Source organism: Aquarana catesbeiana, linkage group LG03 (assembly GCF_042186555.1).
Source record: "Aquarana catesbeiana isolate 2022-GZ linkage group LG03, ASM4218655v1, whole genome shotgun sequence".
NCBI lineage: Eukaryota > Metazoa > Chordata > Amphibia > Anura > Ranidae > Aquarana > Aquarana catesbeiana.
In genome coordinates, this window is record NC_133326.1 from 396,038,185 (window position 1) to 396,059,488 (window position 21,304).

General features: G+C 43.1%; 1 pseudogene; it reads right to left on the reverse strand.

Annotated features, from left to right (window-relative positions):
- Positions 1-246: 246 nt before the first annotated feature.
- On the reverse strand, positions 247-365 carry LOC141135943 (5S ribosomal RNA; annotated as a pseudogene).
- Between the last annotated feature and the right edge of the window lie 20,939 nt (positions 366-21,304).

Sequence of the window (21,304 nt, forward strand, 5' to 3'; positions counted from 1 at the left end):
TTGTTTTTAATCTCTTTGTAGAATAAAATTTGTATTTTTTAATTAACAATAATTTTTTCAAATTGATTTTGCCCTTAAAAACCCATTTGCCTGAGGTTTTTCTTGTACTGTTTAGGGATGGTGGCAAATTCTCGCATCAACTTCTGAGAGTCTATCCTTTTCTAAAAAAAAAAAAAAATAAACCATTATCCAATTTGCTCCAGCAGGTAAATATTCCTTCCTGATCCCCAAAGAGCCAAATGGATAAGCCTACAGGATCAGGCATTCCCAGGTGGTCTCCTACCCATGTACTAACCAGGCCCGACCCTGCTTAGCTTTCAAGATCAGACAAGATTGGGAGCATTCAGGGTGATGTGGCTGTAGGCCTCTGGGTATTGAACAAGAGTAGAAAAGTAGTATTTCCGGTCTTCCCCAACCCCCCTGGTACCTGGTCTTACCAGCTTCTTCTATCTGGGGCCCAGGTGCAGTGCTTCTCCTGCAGATTGATTCTTTGGAGTTGGGATCCTGAGACCACTTGGAGCTGAGTACTGCTAATATCTCTTTCTCCTGGACACAGAGCTGAGCAACTCAGGCTGGGAACAACTCAAAAGGGGGGGGGCTGGAGGTAAAGCAGGGACTCCTCAATTTTGTCCCATCACTGTGGTAATCCATACTCTGCAGCCATTTAAAAAATGTTCAGTGTTCAGTGGGGGCCGGGGGGGTCAGAAAGGGAACCATTTAATCACTTTTGGGTTTAGACGGATTTATCTACAGCAGAGTTCCCGACAATGAAGTCCTGGCCGGCCCAGGTGTATTGATATAGAAGGAAATGGACTTTCATGTAATTGTTTAGAACTCGGCTGCAGATTAAGTCGCCTAAACCTGAAATTTATTAAATAGTCCCTTTTCTGCCCCCGGCCCCCACTGAACATGGGGGGCCTGGGAATGTTTTTTTAACAATAGCTGTAGAGCTGGGATTACCACATTGGTAAGACATGATTGGGAATTTCCCACTCTACCTCTGCCCCCCCCCCCAGCTGATTTGGCAGAGCTGGGCCTGGTACAGGAGGGCTGGTGGTACCCTCTTATCAGTGGCCCTGGGGATGGTCTTAAGCTACCTAGTGTTGGGGCCTATGGCTTACCCAATCATTCAGCTGGAATATTATCTTACTTAACTTTACAGATACAAGTTTTTCTTTTTTAACTTGTCATAATCATTAACATCCTGTTCCACCTGATACGGTAATTACATATTTCCTTAGTTAAAGTTGTCTAGTGGTCTCACACATATCTAATATTGAATTCTAAACCTGGTTAAGGTGCCATACAAAGACAAAGATTGCTTACTCATATCAAAGGAATGTGTGATTGCAAAGATGACTAAATCCTTAAAAGGTCATATTGATGCTTTCAAAGGGAGTTGGCTTGGGAGTTGTCCATTTCTTACACACAAGTTTATATACTTTTTTTTATCGATTTTTATTGTGTTTTAATAGAAAGTATACAGCAGTAAATGTGGTTGCGGGCGCAGCCACTGTAAGAACAATGAGCAGTGAACAGAATCCTGCTAACGTATTTGTAAGGTGCAGTATGACACACACAATGGAACTAGTGTCATACATCTAGTAATCCTGTTACAAGATATTGAACTGGTCGAGTATAACAAGCAAACCAAAACATAATAAGATAAAGTAAAGTATAAGGAGAATTCCCTTGTTCAAAGGCCCATAGTGTAGCGTATATATTAGGTTTATCACAAATGGGGATCTTTGGGCCTAAGGTAAGACACTCATGGCTCCTTTGTAGGTTGAGATTGCACACTTAGGAGGGAAGATGTAAGGCTAATAAAAGAAGAAAGCGAAAAAAAAGAAGAGGGGGCTGAGGTATTAGCGAGGGGGTAAGAGGTGAGATGGGTGTGTGGTGTCTTTGAAGGTGAGGGTAAGAAAGGGGGACACTAACTCCCGTCTTCTCTCCCGCCCGAGGTTTGGGTATACTGCTATGCTAGGTGCTTCTTGTAGTCATCTGTCATGATGAAATGTTTCCAACAGGACCATGTGTCTAAGAATTTAGAGGGGGTATTTTTTGCTTGGTGACAAGTCTATATATCTTAGGTTATCACTTGGAACATTCAATTTTTTAACAGAGCTGTCATTAGGCATGTGTTTGTCTGATTTTCTGGACACACCATCAATGGGGGGGGCGCCATGGAAAAACAGCATCTTTCGTTAGATATTCTTGTTATATTTTCTAATAATATATTATCTGTATGATCTGTTATTACTTTTAATAAATGTTATACTTCTATGTAGTGTTGCACTGATACCACTTTTTTAAGACCCAGTACAAGTACCAATACTTTTTTTCCTTGTCAAAAGAAGTTTATTGAGTATACAATGTTATAAAGATACATAAAGTAAGTTTACAAGGATCTATAAAGTAAGCTCATTGTTTTACAGTAGGGTTTATATAGGTAAATATGAAATTTCAAATATTAACCACCTCAATACAGGGCACGTACACCCCCTTCCTGCCCAAGCCATTTTTCAGTTTTCAGCGCTGTCGCACTTTGAATGACAATTGCGCGGTCGTGTTACACTGCACCTTAATTAAATTTTTATCATTTTTTTCCCCACAAATAGAGCTTTCTTTTGGTGGTATTTGATCACCTCTGCGTTTTTTATTTATTGCGCTATAAACAAAAGAAGAGGGACAATTTTGAAAAAACACAATATTTTTTACTTTTTGCTATAATAAATATCCAATTTTTTTTTTTTTTTTAACTAATTTTTTCCTCAGTTTAGGCCGATACGTATTCTTCTACATATTTTTGGTAAAAAAAAATTGCGATTAGCGTATATTGATTGGTTTGCGCAAAAGTTATAGCGTCTACAAAATACGGGATAGATTTATAGCATTTTTATTATTTATTTATTTTTTACTAGTAATGGCGGCGATCTGCAATTTTTATTGTGACTGCGATATTGCGGCGGACACATCGGACACTTTTGACACATTTTTGGGACCATTCACATTTATACAGCGATCAATGCTATAAAATTGCATTGATTACTGTGTAAATGTGACTGGCAGGGAAGGGGTTAACACTAGGGGGCGCTCGAGGGGTTAATGTATTACCTAAGGAGGTGATTCTAACTGTGGGGGGAGGGGACTGACTGGGGGAGGTGACCGATCGCTGTCCCTATGTACAAGGGACACGCCATCGGTCTCCTCTCCTCTCTGACAGGACGTGGATCTGTGTTTACATGCACAGATCCACGCTCCTGCTGTGTTACCCGGCAATCGCGGGTGCCCGGCGGACATCGCGGCCGCCGGGCACGCGCACCGGGTCCCGAGTGACACGGCGCGCGCGCCCCCTAGTGGCTCGGGAAGGCGAGGACGTCATATGACGTCCTCCCAGAATAACAGAAGCCTCGTCCAGCCGTTATATGACGGTGGGCGGTGGCTTAGTGGTTAAACATTGGGTTCACGTAAACCTAAATTAAAGATATATATAATTTCCTTAGTTACTTTTGTAGGTATTTAAATGATTTATACCTACTATACATATTGTTTACAAGTAGAGTGTATATAGGTCAAATAAATTCTGATAATGGGCTTTAATCGTAAGGTGGAGAAAAGGAAAGAGAAAGAAGAAAAAGGGTTGAAAGGTAGAGGTATGGTCCACAAGGTTGTCCCGCTCGTCAGTTTATTATTCTTTTTAGTTCTCTTTGAAGCCTTAGAATGGGTGTCTCTGTAAGTCATTTAATCTGTTACCATGGCAACAGGACAGAGTCATTGAAGTTTGACAGGAACTGTTGTTTTATCCAAGGATGCCAAAGTTTTTCAAATTTTGGAATTTGATTTTGATCGATGGCTACCATCTTAGCATGGGACATTGTATTATTCATTCTGTGAATTGTTTCTGCTAGTACCAATGTAGGAGATTTCCATGCCTTGGCCACTGTTTGTTTTGCAGCCGTTATTAGTTGGATCATAAGTTTGAATTGAGAGAGTGTTAACCATTCCGGTTTTAGATTAAGTAAAGTTAAATATGGATCTGGTTGTATTATTTTTTAAAATATTTTAGATGCAATCACGAAGACTTCCTTCCAGAAGGTTTGGATTACTGGGCACGTCCACCATATGTGTAAATGTGTGCCTATTTCTGGGCATCCTCGAAAACAAAGAGCTGAGGTATTAGGTGAATATTTTGCCACTCTAGCGGGTACAAGGTACCAGCGAGTTAGGACTTTATAATTTGTCTCCAGTGCTAAGATGTTGGGTGAAGATGACTTAGATGTGAGCCATATGTTAGACCAGTCCGTGTCTTCTAAAGTTCCAATACTTTTTTTCAAGTACTCAAGTACATTCAAGTACTTTTTTTAATGTCAAGTGACAGTTTTCAAAGCACAATACAGACTAACAATATCTTCTTTATAATTATGACTAAAGGGCACTGATTTGCAGCACTGATAGGTGGCACTGACTGACGGCCAGTTGGCCACTGATTTGCGGCACTGATGGCTGCCATTGATAGCTGGCACTTATGGGCACTGATTTGCAGCACTTATAGATGGCACTGACTTATGGGCACTGATTTGCAACACTGACAGGTGGCACTGATTGATGGGCACTGATATGTGGCACTGATAGGTGGCACTGACTGATGGCCACTGATTTGCTTATTTCACTTATGGGCACTGATATGTGGCACTTACTGATAGCCACTGGTATGCAGCACTGATGGCTGGCACTAATGGCAGGCACTGATGGGCACTGATAGGTGGCATTTATGGGCACTGATATGTGGCACTGATTGATGGGCACTGATTTGCAGCACTGATAGGTGGAACTTATGGGCACTAATAGGTGGCACTTATGGGCAATGATAGGTTAAACTGATTGGTAGGCAGTGGCACTGAAATGCAGCACTGAAAATTGCTGGCAGCCTTACCAGCTTCTTCTATCTGGGGCCCAGGTGCAGTGCTTCTCCTGCAGATTGATTCTCTGGTATGATGGTTATGGGGGTCTGGATACTGCCCTGGGGAACATGTATCAATGAAAAAAGTTTGTAAAAAACATAATTTTTAAATGAGCAGTAATTTACTGATGCTTAAAGTAAAACCAATATAACAAAAGTGTAGCGCTAAATTGACATGCCTAGTACAATATGCATAGGTAAATTTCAGTAGTAATGAAAACGAAAGATAAGTTTAAAGTAAGTGAGTTAGATATAACGAATCTTTCTGAATTGTCTATAAAAATGTAAGACATATAACTATGTTCTAATTACATTTGCAATTTATAAACTATATATCAGATATACATTGTGACAAACTAAAACATACAATACCAAAAAGTGTCCATAAACAATGTTTAAGTGCAATGGGTTCTCTGTGTAGGTAAAGTCAATCTTGTAAATAAGTGAATAAACCAGATTGTGAGGAAAACCACCACCAAGTGAACGGGAGGCTTACCAGAGAGTTTGAACACGTAGGAGCATATACTCCACGTGTCAAACTAGCTTGTGTATATTGGAAATGGACTCTGGATCGATGTCCTCAGGCTGGCGTCCCCCAAAGATTAAATTTAGAATCGCATGGGATGTAATACAATGGTTTTCGTCAGAATCTGGTTTATTCACTTATTTACAAGATTGAGTTTCAACTTTACCTACACAGAGAACCCGTTGCACTTAAAAATTGTTTATGGACACTTTTTGCTATTTTATGTTTTAGTTTGTCACAATGTATATCTGAGATATAGTTTATAAATTGCAAATGTAATTAGAACATAGTTATATGTCTTACATTTTTATAGGCAATTCAGAAAGATTCGTTATATCTAACTCACTTACTTTAAACTTATCTTTCGTTTTCATTACTACTGAAATTTACCTATGCATATTGTACTAGGCATGTCAATTTAGCGCTACACTTTTGTTATATTTGTTTTGTTACCATTATTTTCATATGTGGTGTGTTAGCTGCTATTTAGGGGCAGCGCTGAATTTACTGTTTTTTATTTAAAATAAAACCATTAAAATGAAAAATAACAATAAAATTGAAAAAATCCTTTAAATATAGTGCCTGGAGGGTTACCTTAGTCTGCCTGTAAAGTGGCACATCTGTACTGTGTATAGAACCTGCTGCAGCAATAATGACATTTATAAATCCAAAAAAAAAATTACATTTTCCCTGAAAACTTTCTTTATTTTGTAAACAATGTTATGGGGAGCAGGTTTTTAATGATGAGGCCACAATTTAGTGCACTTGGAACAAGATTAGAGATTTTTTGGATAAATTCCGGTGTTTCTTTCGCAGACTTTGGGTAGAAGTAACAGGTGTGCAAAAATTGAACTTTAGGTTTTGGTGGTGCCTTCACACCATAATCCTATAGAGGTACTCTTGCTGAAAGCAAGAATTGGCCTTGCTGTCAAAAATTGAAATGATATGCCCCTGCCAAACAGTGGCAGAAAAAGTGGTCTTTGGGTGTCAGTGGTGCCTTCACACCGTAACCCTATTGAGGTACTCTTGATGAAAACAAGAATTGGCTTTACTGTCAAAAATTGAACTGATATGCACCTACCAAACAGGTGTGGAAAAATTGGACCTTGTGTGTTAATTCTGCCCATAAAACGCACACCAAAAAAAATGATTCCAGATGAAATCCACACCCACAAATCTAGGCAGCCTAGGCATTCTTTCTGAGATTCCAGATCCAGAAAACACTTAATCAGCGGCATCGGCATCAGGGGCTTGATAGCTGCTGCTAATCCAGGGCTGATTCAGTTTGATATATGTCAGCAGGTCCATGGAGACCTTTGAACAGATGAGCTCTCTTATCTGTCACAAAACCTCTGGCAGCACTGAATGACTGTTCGGAAAAGCACGCTGGATGCAGGGCAGCCCAGCAGCTCAATTGCATACTGGAAAAGTTTTGGGCAGTGGTCTATTCTCATGACCCAGTAACCCACTGGATTGTCAACTGAAAAGCTCTCCATGTCTGTTTTAGCCCCTAGATAATCGCCCACCATGTGATGCAGATGCTGCCGATGGGATGTGGAAGCTGACAGCCCTGGGGGCTGAAGACTAAACATTTTTTTAAAGCATCACTGAGGCGACCCCGTTCTCCACTGCTCCTCTCTTGACCAACAGAAGCCTCAAAACGACATTTTCCATGAGACTGTAACCTACCATAGTCTGGAAAGGCGTTACATAAACTACTCTTTAAAGTGTCCTCAAGAGATTTCATTTTATGCTCCCTCTGTGGGGACGGGATGAGTTCTGAGACTTTCCCCATGTAACAGTGGTCAAGGAGAAACGCAGATTGCGACTTCTGCAACTCCCATATGCTATGCACCACAACCCGAAACTTCGGGTTGTGGTGAGAGGCCAAGCACAGTTTTTTGAATCCGCTAAGGACGCTTCAGTCTGGTTGGATAGAAATGAGCAGGCATTGAAACGGCAAGCTCCACAGGAAGAAGATTGAAAGGACTAAACCGGCTGCTTGCTGAGGGCCGAGCTACTTGAAAGTGACCTTCTATACCATTTTCTAGATGGGCAACCAGAGCATACCTTTTTTCCTTCTTTTCAATGTTGAAAGATGTTCCTTGGCTGGGGGACAGAATATTCCTAAGCAGTGTAATGAGAGCAAATTGGAACAAAAGTTGAATTGCGAATGACCATTTTCATGGAAAAAGAGCGATGGAATATCGCATATGTTGTTAAAGTTGCCATGTTGGCAGAAAGTGCAGTTTATAGCACAAGAAAATTTCCTTTTCCACTACCCCCCACTGTTGCGGGAAAGAATTTACCAATGAGAGTCACAAGCAGAACGGATAATATCTCAAAAGGGCATGAGTTCATCAACCCCACGGCAAACGGCAAATCCAGAGGAACCTTGCTACAGAAGTGGATCTACCATCTTGCACAGGTGCGCATAAATTACCGGTAAACATTACTTGCCTACTAGCAGACATGGCGGACATCCCGTTAGTATCTTGGAATGTTAGGGGACTCCACTCCCCACTGAAACATACTATGATTCGTATGTGTTTGAAGAAGTACATCCCCGGAATTCTTTGCTACCAGGAGACCCAATTGACTGTGGACACTGTGAGCTTCCTAGGTTACTCCTGGGTGGGAAAGGCCTATCACTCTACGCACACTTCCTATTCTAGGGGGGTGAGCATGCTGATTCACGGTAACCTGGACTATGAAGAATTTGCAAATGAAATTGATAGTGAAGGTCGATATGTTTTTCTCCATTGCAGGTTGGGTACATTGACTTGTGTGCTGGCGGTGGTATATATCCCCCCCCTTCACGGCGGCGGCGCTTAGGTCTCTGCTAACATTTATGGATGGCAGGCCTGATGCACCGCTGTTGGTAACGGGGGACTTCAACTGCTGTTTAAATCCAGTTGAAGATAGACACCCACGACCCGGAGCCTCTGCCCTCTCCAGGGATACCCCCCTGGCGCGGTTGTTGCAAGAGGTGGGCTGGGTGGATGTCTGGAGACACAGGAACCCGGGAGTTAGACAATTTACATGATTTTCTAAAACCCATGGTTGTTTGTCTAGAATTGACTTGGGGATGTGCAGCTTAAACATGCTCCCATATGTCTCTGATATGATACATAGGCCTCGCAGTGTATCTGACCACTCTCCAGTGGTTATAAGGCTTATAATTGCCCCAATAGTTACACTACCTAAAGCCCCCTGGAAATTCAACGCTTTCTGGTTGAAACTATTCCGCTCACATGAGGGGATAGTAGGGAGCATGTGTGAGTTTTTCCGCACCCAGGATCCAAATGACTCGATAGTTGGGCAGTGGGATGCCTTTAAGGCATATTTGAGGGGTGTATTAATCGCTGAAATGAATAAGGTCAAACAAGACTCTTCTGCTCTTAAAAATGAACTTGAAACTAGAGTACAAGAGATGGAACAATTATATGTCGCGGATCCTTCTGACTCGACCAAGGAGGCATGGCAGGCAGCTCTGTCTGCATATTGTCAACTGCTATCCTCGTCGGCTGACAAGAAGAGATTCTTTGCAAAACAGGCTTTTTTTGAGGAGGGCGAGAAAACAGGCCGCTTACTGGCGAGAATCGCAAATTCATACCAGAAGTCCCCAATCATAGGTGCTATTAGGACTAAGACGGGTAACATAGTTAATACGCCTGAGAAGGTGCTGCAGGAACTAACTACTTACTATGAAGACCTATATAGGCCGGGTACATCTTACACACCTGAAGAGTTAGAACAATACTTAGGACAGATAGATTTCCCCAAGTTAAACACAGATCAGAGAGTGCTCTTGGAGAACCCCCTTACAGTGGAAGAACTACAGACTGCGGTTGGATCTTTTCCTAACTGCAAAGCGCCAGGGGAAGACGGAATTCCCATAGAGATATATAAACAATATCCTACTGAACTACTACCCCAACTGCTTAAGGTCTTTAATAGAGCCCGGGAGGAAGGACGCCTACAAATATCAATGTCTAGGGCTAATATTGTTTTGCTACTTAAACCTGGTAAGGATCCGGTAGACCCGGGGGCATATCGCCCGATTTCTCTGTTACAGAGTGACGTGAAAATATTAGCTAAAGCTCTGGCCATTAGATTAAATGGAGTTATTACTTCAATTGTACATGGAGACCAAGCTGGCTTCATGCCCAATAAATCAACTGCGGTTAATTTGAGAAGGCTATTCCTTAATATGCAATCCAAAGCAGACAATATGGATTCCAGGACCTTGCTGTCATTGGATGCCACTAAGGCATTTGATAGCATAGACTGGGATTATCTGTGGTCGGTCTTGCGGAGTTTTGGATTTGGTCCACAATATATCTCTTGGGTTAAGCTCCTTTATGGTCAGCCTGAGGCCGCTGTGAGGGTGTCCGGCTTTCTGTCCCCGAGCTTCGCGTTGAGGAGAGGTACGAGACAGGGATGTCCCCTGTCTCCTCTCCTCTTCGCGCTGGCTATTGAACCATTGGCGATCGGAATCAGGGCAAATCGGAACATTACAGGCTTCTGTTATGGTGACATGCAGGAAAAAATTATGTTGTATGCTGATGACACCATACTCCTACTTGGTGATACTGGCCCCTCTCTCCAGGAGGCCATGTCGACCATATCTAAATTTGGGAAGTTTTCTGGCCTTCTTATAAATTGGTCAAAGTCTGCCCTTCTCTTATTGGATGGAGATGAATCACAGGAGGTGTGCGCCACTTGCCCTATTCCAATTACTACTTCCTTCAAATATCTAGGGATTCAAATTACGTCCCAGCCCCGGGACTTTATACATTTAAATATATTTCCACTCCTACAACGCTTCTGAGACAAAATTAAGACCTGGAACTCTCTGTTAATGTCGGTAGCAGGTAGAATAAATCTAGTAAAAATGATTCTTATGCCCCAGTTACTTTATTTTCTGCATAACACCCCTATGGTTATCCCCTTAAAAATATTTCATATAGTTAATGCCATTTTCCGAACTCTTATTTGGAAAAATGGTCCCGCCCGGATAAAATTAGAACACCTACAGAGACCCAAGGACTGTGGTGGACTGGCATTGCCCAACCCATGGTTGTATTACCTGGCCTCCCAATTACAGCACCTGATTGGTACATTTGTCCCATCACAAAACTCATCCCACAGGTTAATGATACATACAGTAGGTAAAGGTCCGATTCATATGGCTTTAGAGGCATTAGCCTTCACTAAACCACATAAAAAATACCCAACATTCAGTCTGATTCAAAAGGTGTGGAATAAGTCCAAATATCTCCAGAATGTTGATGGATATACGGAATATAGTTCCATTTGGCACAATGATACATATGGGGAACTAGCTAAATTACAGTGCGGAGCTCGTTGGAAGCAGTTTGGAGTCACTCATATCAAACATATATTTAGCGATGGAGTATTACGAACATTTGCTGATTTAAAGGAAACGTATAATCTGCCAGCCTCAATGTTATTCTACTATGTGCAGCTTAGACATGCAGTACACACACAGAGCCGCTCTTCGGAGTGGCATTTGTCCCCAACCCCGGTATTTAACCTACTGAGGGATGCTGACTCATCTAAAGGATTTATTTCTCAATGCTATGCCATCCTGCTACAATCCGTGATGAGACACCATCCCTTGAGGGTGAGAGAGAATTGGGAAACAGAGGTGGGACAACTAGACGGTGATCAGTGGGAGGAGATCTTTCAGGCGGTGAACCAATGTTCACTCAATGTGTCACAAAAACTCACCCAATTATATATACTATTGAGAACATATTACACTCCACACAGATTACATTTAATGAACAGGCAGACGGATCCAACGTGTACTAGATGCAAACGTGAGCATGGAGACCTTATACATATGCTGTGGAGATGTCCCAAATTACACATGCATTGGGCAGGAGTGGTGCAAAACATTATCTCAATTTTTAATGTGAATCTTCCACAGGACCCTAGAGCGTGTCTCTTGGGGGCTTTGGAGGAATACGAAGGGGAAGGACACAAAAGAGAGGCTGTGCATAGAGTACTTTTTCAGGCCAGAAAGATGATTATGACTCACTGGAAGTCCGATAGGCCCCCGACTATTAAAGAGTGGACGGATAATATTAACACAACTCTAAAAATGGAAAAGTTGATTTATCAACATAGAGGTAGCATGCCAAAATATGAAAAAATATGGGGTCCATGGTTGGATGTACCGGGATTAGCACCTATGGAGTTGGTATATGACAGGTTGCTAGGAATCAATGCCGGGTGAAACATGGATAGTGGTTGACTGTATTTGGAACAAGGTCTTAGCCGTGTTATATTGAGACCGTTGATTGTTTACTGGATTATGTATTGCATAAGAGGAGCTATGTAAATCTGCTTACAATGTTTTTGTAATGTTCTTCCTGCAAACCTAATAAAATCTTGTTGGATTAAAAAAAACAGTGGTCAAGGAGGGTTACCAACCAATAGTGATCCTTCTCCTTGATGCCACATAATCTCGAGTCCTTTCGCAGGCTTTGAAGAATGACGGAGCCCATGCAAGTTTGCGTAGGCATGAGAAGTAGACTCCTTGGGGTCAATGAGGATTACAGTATCTGCAACTGCCTCCTCCCGGCCACGTACTACTCCCAAGAATTTTGGGGATGAAAAACCACCTGTTAAGGGTTGATGTATGTCTTCCTTTGCTTCAATGCCTCCAAAACTGGCAGAATCCTCCTCTTCCTCCTCCTCCTCCCTCTCCTCTTTGTGTTGTGTGGAGTTGCAAAAAATGGTATCTGCATAAAGCGGGCCTTGAGAGGAAAGGAAGTGCTTCTCTTCTTCCCGCTGCTCTGCCTCTAGTGCCCTGTCCATAATGCCATGCAGGAACACAACAGGGATTGTGTCACTGATGCATGCATTGTCACGGTTCACCATCCTTTTTGCCTCATTAAATAGTGACAGTACAGTGCATGCATCCTTTATCAGCAGCCATAGGCATGGGGAAAAAAGCAGAGCAGGCCTGAGCCTGTCATTGTGCCACACTCAAACAGGTACTCATTAATGGCCCTTTGCTGCACGTGCAGCCGCTGCAGCATTGCCTTGCCACAGTCAAGTTCCACCTGGTGGGCATGTCACAAATCTGGCGATTTACAGGCAGGTGAAATTTCAGCCAACCAAGCACTGGCTGTGTATGAAATGGCTACAGACACTTCTGGCCTGCTTTAGCAGATCTTCCAACCCTGGGTACCTATTTAAGAAATGCTACACCACTAAATTGAGGACATGTGCCAGGCATGACACATGTGTCAACTTTCCTTGTCTAAGGAGGGCAGGAGGTTTGTGCCATTATCGCACACCACCATTCCTGGCCCCAGCTGGTGTGGTGTGAACCACCTCAGGAGCTGCCCCTGCAGAGCTACAAGAATCTCTGCTCCAGTGTGGCTCCTGTCCTCTACACAAACCAGCTGAGGCACTGCAAGGCACCTTCTAGCCTGACTCATTGAATAGCCCCTTGAATGCCTAGGGGGTACTGCTGGTTCATAGGACAATTTAGCAGAGGAGGGATAAAGCTGACAAATCTCACATCATCAACAGTAGCTATATGGAGACGTGGTGGCACAAAAAGCTTCAGCACTGAGCCCTGTCCTGCATCCTTCCAAATTGCACAGTGTGCTGTAAACAAAATATATCATCCCTGACTATGATTGCTGGACCACGTGTCAGCAGTAATGTGGACCTTGTGGCTGACTGCTCTGCCCAATGATGCCAAAACATTGCCTTCCACATGATGCTCCAGAGCTGGAATGGCCTTACGTGCAAAGAAATAACGACAGGGAACCTGCCATTGTGGTACAGCACATTCTGCAAATACACAAAAGGAGGCAGAATCCACCAAATGGAAAAGCAAGAGTTGTAAAGTCAGCAGCTTTGACCAGCCTGAAGTTACCACAATAACATTATTATCTTGTATTTTTTAACCTCAAGGAGGCTAGCTGGTATTCCTTGTTAATTTGACATTGTCTTTTTGAAATGTACCTGCCTACTCACAAACAAACTATCCTATTTTAAGAAAAACACATAGGCAAGTATTTTCAGAAAATAAAATATCCATTTATTCTGGGTAATAAAATAAAGAGGAAGGCAATGCTGGAGAAACTTTTGGAATTTGTGAAGCCTTTTGGCCCCCAGCGCAGGCATCAAGTCTGTGGGAAAAAAAATTGTTATCTTGAAGCGTCCATATAATTTGGAGCCCAATCTGGTCCTGGACTCCCAGAGATCAGGACCAGCAGCAGATGACATATATGTCCCCAGGCTGTGGTACTACCCCAGCCTGCGTCTTCTATCAGACCAGACTGAACCCAGGCCATCACTTTCTTGTCTTCCCTGCAGCCTTCCCTCCACGCTTTCCTGCACCCTTCCCTGCAGCCTTCCCTGCAGCCTTCCATGGAGGCTGTGACTCTGGTGGTGGACTTGTTGCAGGAGCAGGAGGAGGAGGAGGAGGATGAGCAAGCTCATATACATGGCTGTTCTCAGTCAGCTGGCCCCTCAACCCCTTCTGAAGGGCCTCACCAAAAATTCCCTCACAGAGGAGGCGTTGGCCCTCCTCCAATTTCATCAGTCGAGTGGCTAGATAGCAGCCATAGGCCTCTTCAGCGTCGGGGAGGCTTCTGAGGACATCAGTTGCTTCCCTAATGAGGCCCAGTGCTGCCTCTTCCATGATCATCCCCTTCCTGGGCCTTTTTGTTATAAGGCAGAGGGGAGGCACCTGGGATTGGATGAGGCTCCTACTGGGCCCACCCACCTCCTGGCTGACACTGGGCCCGCCCACCTCCTGGCTGACAATGGGCACGGCTTCCTCCTGGCTGACACTTTCCAGACCCTCCTCCTGGCTGAGCTCATCCTGTGTATAAAAAAGGGACATATTTTTAGTTTTTGGTTCATCAATCACACACAATTTTTAGCTCATGATTTGCAAATTGAATGTTAATAAATAGAAAAGACTATCATTCTGACCCCAGCATTTTTCATTCTTGTCACAAACATTTTTGGACACTACTGTCTATTGATATGTAAATCTCTTTGTTTTAAATCATTTATTTGTTATCAATTATAACATATAGTTAACATCATTAATATTAGGACAATGTATGTATGTATAAAAATAATATACCTGGCTCCAGCTGGGCGCATCCACTTCTTTCAGGATGGAAGGCCCAGGTTGTTCCTCATCAGCGTCTGCTGGGGTTGAGGGAAGGGTGGAGGGAAGGCTGCAGAGAAGGGTAGAAAGTGATTCCCTGGCTTCAGTCCGGTCATCCAGAAACCGCAGTTTGTTGAAGTACCACAGCCTGGGTACATACACTCTGCTCTGGATCTGAGTGATTTCTGGATCTTATTATGCTCCTTCTTATACATGTTCCTCAAGATCCCAATTTTTTTTTCCAAGAACTGGATGGTTGCATTGGGGACCCGAGTCTTCAAAAATTCCAGAAGTTTCTCCAGCGTTGACCTCCTAGCTTGTTTATATAATATAAGCTGTGTTTCACCTCCCACAAATTCCTCATCTCCCTGTACCTGTTTATGAAACTGCCCATGAATTCTGGGTCCTTAAAGTGATTCATATTTGCTATAATACAATACACAAGACAAAAAAATAATGTCAGCCTAAAACTCTCATAATCTTATCCCAATATAGGCCTCAATCTTGAAGCAGTATAGGCCACTGATGTGCCAAGTTCAAATTTTACCTTAGTTTAGGACACTCGCAACTTAAGTTCCTCCTTCCTCCGCACACAGAACATATGTACAACACATGCGTGTTAGCTTGATATACACTGTGAATGCGTGAAACCCCGCCCGCGTCGCCTGCCTCTGACATTCTTTCTAGTCTATGCCCCACCCCTTCTCTTTAGGCACACAGTAGGAGCGATATGGCAAAGAAAGATAAGGTGTGTTATAGTAACGAGGAGGAGGAAAGCCCAGAGCCCAAAATGACCCGATCCCAGAGGAGGTTTAAGGGCTCAAATATGGCCTTTATAGAGATGGTAAAGATGGTGGGCATCTTGAGGAGGAACGACTATGATGGAAGCATGGACCGTACACCAACCTTAATGAGAGAAAGGCCAAGATCATGACTAAAGTTGTGAAGAGTCTGCACAGAAGTTTTGGGGTACGACGATCCAAGGAGCAATTGAGGAAACACTGGCCAGACCTGAAACTGAGGGAGCAGGATCAGTATAGAAGAATGAAGAGAGTGCTTCTAAAAAGAAAGTAGTTGTCGTGTGTTCCTATTATTATTATTACTTGCATGCTGCGCCATGTGATTTTCTTAGCTGTTGTACAGTTTAAAATGGCGACTTTCATGTTCGTGGGCACAGTAATCGGTCGTCGGAAACATTGTTCGCGCATTAAATACAATATTTTGAGCAGATACAGGTTAAATATATTTGGTAATGCCTATTTGTCTAAAAATAAGTTTTGTACATTGCTGTCTAGATGTGTTTGTAACTATAATGAAATGCAAGCTTGTTTCAATGTAATGTAAGGAGAGGACACTCAGCAGCTGTTTACACATCTGGACTCAGGAGCACTAGTTTGGGACACAAGAACAAACTTTTTTAAGGTGTCCCACGCAGGTGCTCCAGTGGATACTTGGGGTGTCTCCATGTGTGAAAATTGTCACAAAAAGGTAAGTATTCCAGCTTTGGTAAGGTAAAAAATCATATCTTCAGTTTGGAACTCTGCCCAAAACAGACAATTGTACCCCACTTCCCAGCAATGTTTCATATTTCTATTTCTGGACTAAAATATCTGTGTGCTAAGTATACCTTTTGTTTCATTCTCATAGGGGAGAAAAGACTCGGAGGGACACCAGGAACCCCTCACCACAGAAACAAGGGGAACTCAGAACAAGAACACACCCCGAGGATCTGGAGGAAGGAGAGGTGGAGGAAGTCTGTGAGATTGTCACCACAACAGGTGAGTGTCTGACACCCCAGCTTCAGGTAATATATGTATGCCTGCATATTTATAATACATGTTTTTACTGTAATTTGTAGGTGAAGTGCTGGTTGTTGAAGAGCAAGCTGAACATTTCACAAGTGACAGTGCCCAAAGGCTAATACAAGACATCATGGTGTGGAAATGCTGAACTTGACATCATAAGGAAGAAACTCAATGTTATGGAACAACAAATGAAGAACATGATTGATGTGTTGGGAAGAATCTGAATTACTTCAAAATGCCACCATTTTACAATTTTGTTACTTGAGATTTTAAAAGCCAAATTTTGAAGCTGCACACAGTGTGTCAACATGTGCTATCTGCCATCAGGGGATATCAATGTACACGTTTTGTGGGTGCAACCCCTTCCTCGTAACTCTAGTAGGTGAGAGGAAGGGGGTTGCACCCCCAAAACATGTCCATTGATCCCCCATGATGGGAGATAGCACATGTTGACATTAGGCATGGGATCAGGAGGTAAATAATCTTAGACTAATAGAGTTAGGTCAGGCTAATTCGACCTTTTTTGCTATTGTCTCTATAATGTCGAATCTTTTCCCTCTATGTCGAATCTTTTCTCTCTATGTAGAATAATCTTGGACTAATAGAGCTAAGGTTAGGCACATTCGACCACAGGTTCGATGGACACAGATCACTATTGTCAGTGTCATGTCGAATCTCCTATCTATATTGAACTGTTGTCACAACGAAAACGAAAATAAAGCATTTGTTTATGTCGGATCTTTTGGTTTTTGAACTCTGCACATTCCTTATCGTTTGCTAAAACGATAACGAAAATACCCGAAATTCGGACGAAAATGCATTCGGATAAACACGAATGCACATGTCTAGTAACGGACTGTAAAGCACAAATCGTCTCTCACCAAACTACTACTAACACAAGATAAACACGAGATTAGCAGAGGGAGCCCAAAGGGTAGCGCGCTGGCTATTGCACTTCCTTTTTCTAGTCCCGTCATAAGTGTTGTATGTCTTGATGGTCGGACTTTGGTGTGACCGTGTGTAGGCAAGACCGCTTGAGCAGAATTCCGTCTGAGAAACCTTCAGAGTTTATTCCGACGGAAAAAACGCTCGTGTGTACGCGGCATAAGAGCAATGAGCCATGATTGGATAGAGTCATCATGACAATATCCAATCATGGCTCTGACAGTGCTATTTGCCCTGATCGGGAAAAGCTTTCAATGCTTCAGCCAATCAGGGCTTCCAATGCACTGTGCTGCTGCAAAGTGCATTGTGGTCATTCAGCGGGCAGAACAAACGGTCAAATGCCCCGACAATTTGGGTGTTCGTTAAATGGGCAAACAGCCATGCTCAGACCCAACTGTTTGCCCAACACTACTTCTTATTCTTCAGTCTTTATGATATTCAGGTAAGTGTATAAATTTAGTTTTTATACTAAATGCATACATATTGCAATAACAATGCATTTTTTTAAAGAGTAATAAAATGGGTGTTCACACAATTCTATGGCTCCTGCTGCCATTTGCTGGTGCGCAGCTTAGGCTAAAGGCTCAGATCTGATTTGGGCATCTCTATCATGTGATCGCTGTGAAGGCCAATCACAGTGATCACTAATGTAAACTAGGCAGTACTGTTTATATTGGTGAGCCTTCCCCTTTCACTTACACTGCAGGAAAGGGGGAAAAGAGATTTAATAAATAAAATAATTAATTAAATCCTTCAGTTTGTGGCACAACAATTGAAGGTGGTGGCAGGGGAAGGGTGTTTAAAAGACACCCTGACCAGCAATATTGTAGGATTGTTTGGGAGAATTTAAAGGGCCAGTGACCACCAATGTTGGGGAAGGGGTGGGATTTTAAAATGCCACTGACCCCCGTTGAAGTCGGGATTCTACAAGCCGCTGGGGGCAACATGCACCAATTCAATGATCAAACAAGTGATCAAAAGTGGCACGCTCGTGTAATAATTGTCCATGTACAAGTGGTATTCCTTTTGGAATAAGGGTGACACCAAGTCCCACACAATCTTACCAGTCCTCCCTATGTAGTTTGGGCAGTTCTCGGGCTCCACGTGACTATCTTTTCCCTTGTAAACCATAAAACTTTATGTATAGCCTGTTGTCCTGTCACGGAACTTATACAAATTAACCCCATATCTGACACACTTGCTGGGAAGATACTGTTTGAAAGACAAGTGGCCAGAAAATTTAATCAGGGACTGAACAAATTCAGGGTCACCCCGAGGATGACAGAGTTCATTGTTATTAAAATGCATGAACCGTAAGATTGACTTGTATCGTGTCCTGGCCATGGATGCAGAGAACATGGGCATATGGTGAATTAGGTCAGTGGACCAATATGACAGCAACTCACTTTTTTAAACTATGCCCATGAGGAGGGATAGGCCCAGAAAGGTCTTAAATTCGGAAACTGTAATAGGTTTACATTCTCTGGCAAGGGTCAACTGGGGATCAACGGCGATGAATTGACCAGCATACAAATTGCTTTGGTCCAGAATAGATCTACAGAAATCTTCCGTGAAAAACAGCGAATAAAAATCAAGTGGCGTAAAATCAACTGTTTCCACCTGAATTCCGGGTTGACCAATGAACGGGGGAAGTATGGGCACTGCAGCAGTGGTGGGCTCCCAATTAGAATTGGCAAATTCAGCGGGAAGGGCACTATGGGCTCGACAGGCCTGTGTTTGTCTTCTTGGTGGCTTGGGGACTACTTGTGCTAGCCACCGCACCAGCTTAAACTGCACTTATGGGACTCGCCATGTTACCAAGTGTTACTGCACTGCTGGATGTACGACCAGGATGTACTAGGCCGCTGGTGCTTGCCAGTTCACCAGAAGGATGAGTGGCACTAGTACTGGCTCTCTGCTCCATACGAGAGCCCTGTGGTTCTTGCACCTCAACAACAGAAAAAGAACAATTTCGGGTACGCCTGACCTTGGCAGGGACCACTACTCCGTCATCAGAGCTATCTGTTAGGGTGCTGCTGCTGTCTACTGGATCGTATTCTAAGCCTGAATCTGATAGATGGGTGACTTCCTCTTCAGTCTCATCTGTCATGCTCAGAAATGTGTAGGCCTCTTCATTAGTGTACCTTCAATTGGACATTGTGGCCTCTAAATTTACAGGCACAACTAGTGCGACTCACAGGCAAAAAAAGCACCTGGTTGTCAGAGCCTGCTTTAATCACTACCAAAAAACTGTTAGCGTTCGCAGGGATCAGGCCTGACTCTGTGAACGCTGCAGTTATTGTATGTGTTTTGTGACAGTGACAGTGATCGATTGATACTGCACTTGGGTGGGGAGGGCTGGGCTGGGTGGAGGGGCTAAATGCAGGTGCCAACAGGTAACTGGGCTGATCCTGTTAACGCTGCATTTTTGGGAACCCTAAACTACTGGGGACGCTAGTATAGATCTGATCAGATCAAAGATATTGATCCATTCAAACACTATATTAGTAAGGGACATGTATGATGCATGCATGGATGTTAGCGCTACTGGCACCAATCTGACTCTCCCTGGGGCTGACGCTGACCCTGGCGCTAAAACCTGTACTGGAGGGTGATCAAGGGGTTGAACCTTTATTCAGCAATATATGGTGGGTACCCTGATGATCTAAAAACCTGACGGTGACAGTAACTAGCTAACTGGCTAACTAGCATCACCTGTGATACTAAATACAGTGAGCATAAATAAGATCTGTACACTATATTAGTGACATTAGTGACAGGGGTGAAAGGGTTAACTGGGGGGGATCAAGGGGTTAAACCCTTATTGGGGGTTAGGGGGGTACCTGGGCCTACTACTAACTACTCTAACGCTGGTTAGTGTCACAAATGACACCAGTACAGTGACCAGTGAAAAATCTGAAAACTGCACTTGGTGACACAGTGACAGGGAGTGAAGGGGATTAACTGGGGGGGGCGATCACGGGAGTGAAAGGGGGTGAAAAGTGTGCCTACGTGTGCTGGTGTTAGTTTAGTGTTGTGCAACTCGCTGTTAGACGTCCTCTCTCTGGAACTGAAAAGAGTTCTACAAGGGTGAAAGGAATTCTGGTTTTGGACGGCCATCCTTGATTAATTTGGCAAGCCACTTGGACCCCCGGTACCAGGAGACACCCTAAAAATACAGGAAGCACGCAAGATGTCTATTTATAGGGTCTCTGTCTTTAATGGGAGATCATCCAGTTTATATAGTATACAGATGAAAAGAAAAGGGAGGGGGTGTGTGGTATTAGTGACAGGAAGAGATAGACTGTGAAATACAGATACCAAAAAACAGTAAACTGGACACCTGGTCATTTAGTCACAAAATGAAGCCGATTGCCTAAGGATAAACAGGATATACAAACTTTAAAGGGCTTGACCATAAATACACACTATAGGGTGTATGCTATTATACAGACATTCCTACATAATCATATACAACCTGAAACCAGAAGCAATGAGAGAATATATAGAATATAGCAGGAACAAATCAAATGATGGGAATTATTAAATTGGAGTCCTTATGATTCATTCATATTATTACAGAGGGGAGATGACATCACTTCCCCTGCCTGTGTTTACAATTACACAGGCAGGGGAGGTATTTCATTCACCAGAACCGATCAGCAGGTCCAGGCCAGAATTCATTGGCCTGGACTTGAAGACTGATCGGCGCGGCCACTGTGGGGGCGCGAGCGCCGCACAGCTACGGCTATTCGCGCAGCAGTGCCATTCTGCTGCCATCAAACAATGGCGGGTGGCCTTAAAGTGGTTAAATTCTCAATCATGTTCAAGGAAAAAAAAAAAAAACAGGATGTTTGCTTGTACATGACGGTTATTTGAAATTAAAAATT